Raw genomic sequence first — 3376 nt, forward strand, 5'->3', positions numbered from 1 at the left:
TCGGGTCAAATCACATTGACATAACATGCATACCGATCAGAATACACATAATACATAGAGATCGGACTAGGACACTTGTCGATTGTTGGAGGCACAGATTAAACCTAGTCTTAAGAATAATGCTCAAAGGAGATTTTCCATTGAACGTGCCTTTTAGTCCAGGACTAGGCTCAATCTGTGTCCTTTAGTCCTAAGTGTTTGACTGAGTCATATCTTTCGCTGTCTGCCACTGTTGTCCGGTCTCTCTCTGTCTAATGCTATTCATGCCAACAGTAGACAAGAACTCAACACCAGCAAGCTGCCCCCAGGCCATCAATAAAATGCTTTCACCATGTTTCCCTCCCTCCCTCCAAACTTTCTTTCTCTCTCATCTCTTTTTGTCTCCCTTTTTCATGTGTGTGTGCTTGCCCTCACGCACGCACAGGCATACACACACAGTGTAAAGTTTCTTCAACCTCAGCTCTGCCCCTTGCTGATTTTATCCCTGATAACAGGAAATGGGGCTTAAATGACAATCTCTGAAAAGGCACACACACACATACACACACACACATTATAGCCTCAAGGCTGCTGAGTGGAACTGCCATGTGTCTCTGCTGCGAGTCTGCAACAAAGTGGCTTTTTGATTGGATGGGAATTAAGTCTTGTGTCCTGTAATCTAAAAACAAAATGATGCTAATGACAATGGAACCTCGCTTCCTGTTCCTCTCTCTACTTATCACAATGGGGGTCTTGTTAAACGATGACCTAGACCTAGACTTACTAATGAGTCTCCAGCCAATTTTTTGGGCTGGTCTCCCGTTATCTCTTTCTTTGAATGGGTCGGTGCCAGACAGTGTTTCTCAATTCCAGACAGTCCTGGGGGCGTACAGACAGGACCGCACAGTTTTTCCCCCCAGCTCTAATACAACTAGATGATTCAACTAGGTGATCATCCAGCTCTTGGCTAAATGATGTGTGTTAGTATTGGGCTGGAACAAAAATGATCCTGTCACCATGTGGATACCTGCACAGACATGACCTCTCTCTCGAACCTGTCTATCGGTTGTCTGCTCTGTCAGAGCAAGCAACAGTTTTAGCGTATGCATGCTTTTTTGGGGGGGATCAAATCCTGATAGTTAGGTCACCCAAGTTCAGATTAATTCCAGAGTTAAAGGAAATTCCAGTTCAATTCCTGTCTGTGGATTTTGACATGGAATGTCTCCATAAGAATATTATGTACTTCAATTCACTGTATAACTGGAGTTAAACAGTGACCCCGATTCAAACAATAGCCAGTCAATACTATTTATTTGCTACATAATTATAAAGGCAATGGAATGTATAAATGCAGAAAAAACACACGTATGAAACTCAACCTCAAAGTCTATCACATTCATAGATTCTCACTTTGGAAAAAAATTGAAAACTTTCAAGCAGTTAGCGACTCTCCTCCCCCCATCCCGGTGATGGTATCTTCCTACCTAACTCCATTCAGATAACCAGCTGGTGTCTTTAGTCTATTCCCCTGGGGGTGGAACCTGAAGATGCACCAGTTTACAGGGTTCCCACACTATCAGACAATGAGGGGTGACCTGCCACGGGTTAGTGACGCGCATGACCCCCACAGACAACAAAGACACACCACACAACACACCACACAGGAATAAGTGGCAAGGATAAGAGAGTGAGACGTAAATGATAGGAGCGAGATTATTTCCTACCACTAAGCAGGCAGGGCTGTGATACTCTTCAATTACCACTTTGTATATAGTTTATGCACTCTTTCTCTGTCTATATTCTCTCCTCTATTCATTTCACTTTTATCCTCTCTCTCTCTTTCTGTCTGTTTTGCTCTTTGAATCTCTCTGTTGCCTCCCCCCATCTCGCTCAATCGTTCATCTTTATCGCACGACCTGTCCCTCCATCTTCCATAGTTACACTTTCTCTATGTCCCTCTCCTTTCCCAGTTACATATCTCAATATGATGTATTTTTTGGTAGCGTTAGCTAAAGCTAGTTGGCTGAACTGGCACCAGAACACATTTGTATTATGGCTCTTTCTTGTCTCTCTGCAGCAGGCATATAGGGAGAAATATATTTGGAACATCAAATCGCAAGAAAATCACAGTATCGAATTTCAACACATAGAGAATCATGTGAATCGCAATACATATAATATCAGCACCTAAGTATTGTGATAATATTGTATCGTGATGTTCCTGGCAATTCCCAGCCCTACAAGAAACCCCTCCTCTAAACCAACAATTCCGCCATTAAAAAGGCAAAAAGAAAGAAATTAAGAAAGGAGATGGGATCAGGTGATTTGTCTTCTCTTTCAAGGATGAATAGTTGCTTCCCACTCTCTGCAGACTTCTCACTGCAAAATATAATATTTCTGGGAAACTTTGCATCACGAGTCTAGTAAAATGATAATAGCTGATTTTCTGATGATTCACCGATGGCAATGGCTTTCTTAGGTTTTTGTCTTTTCGAGAATAGGTGTAGCTGTGGCAAAATAACCTATTAGATTTAAGATTGATCTACTCTAAATTATGAGGGCATTTACATTGGTGGAAGACTTTCTTGGTGCGGCCAAACGCCTTATAGTTAACCCCTTGACATTTGACTGGTTAGTATGAATGATGACTGTATTTTGGACTGGAATCCACCGTGGGAACAAATGTGAGAGTAGGCAGATTTCCCCAGAAAGACACTTGTCAAGACACTTTTACCAGGCTAAAGGCACAGATAAGAGCACAGGAGGTTGGTGGCACCTTAACTGGGAAGGTCGGGCTTGTGGTAATGGCTGGAGCGGCATTTGTGGAATGGTATCAAATACATCCCATTCCATTTGCTCCATTCCAGACATTCTTATAAGCAGTCCTCCACTCAGTAGCCTCCACTGGTTAATACTAATCAAATTAATGACATGTGCTTCCAAGTCTTCAAAACAACAAAAAGGCTAAATTCTACAATTTAGGGGACGTTTGCACCAAGTTTGGCTAATTTGCCAACCTCCTGTAAACAAAGATGCAAAGAGAGCCCCTGAACAGTCTTGTCACATGCCAATGAAAGGAACAGCGCCATCTTGTGGAAGACCAAGTCTCTCCTGCAAGACCATGCACACCCACACAGACCACTGTCTCGTCTTGAAACTTCTTACACACATTAATTTTCATTAAGACACGCCAGAACAAGGTCAAGCCCCTCTCCGAAAAGCACCCAGATGCAATGTTGAGTAAGTGGTTTTATTTCAAATATTCCACTGGAATTGCATTTAAAAAATGAACTGTCTATGTAATGCGATACGTGGCGAACCTTGTTAGACACAGAATCTCATGGGTGGGTCATGGATATAAGAGCTATTTGGCCATACGGCTGGGTGGTAAATCAAC

This window comes from Oncorhynchus keta, chromosome 10 (genome assembly GCF_023373465.1).
Source record: "Oncorhynchus keta strain PuntledgeMale-10-30-2019 chromosome 10, Oket_V2, whole genome shotgun sequence".
Taxonomy (NCBI): Eukaryota; Metazoa; Chordata; class Actinopteri; order Salmoniformes; family Salmonidae; genus Oncorhynchus; species Oncorhynchus keta.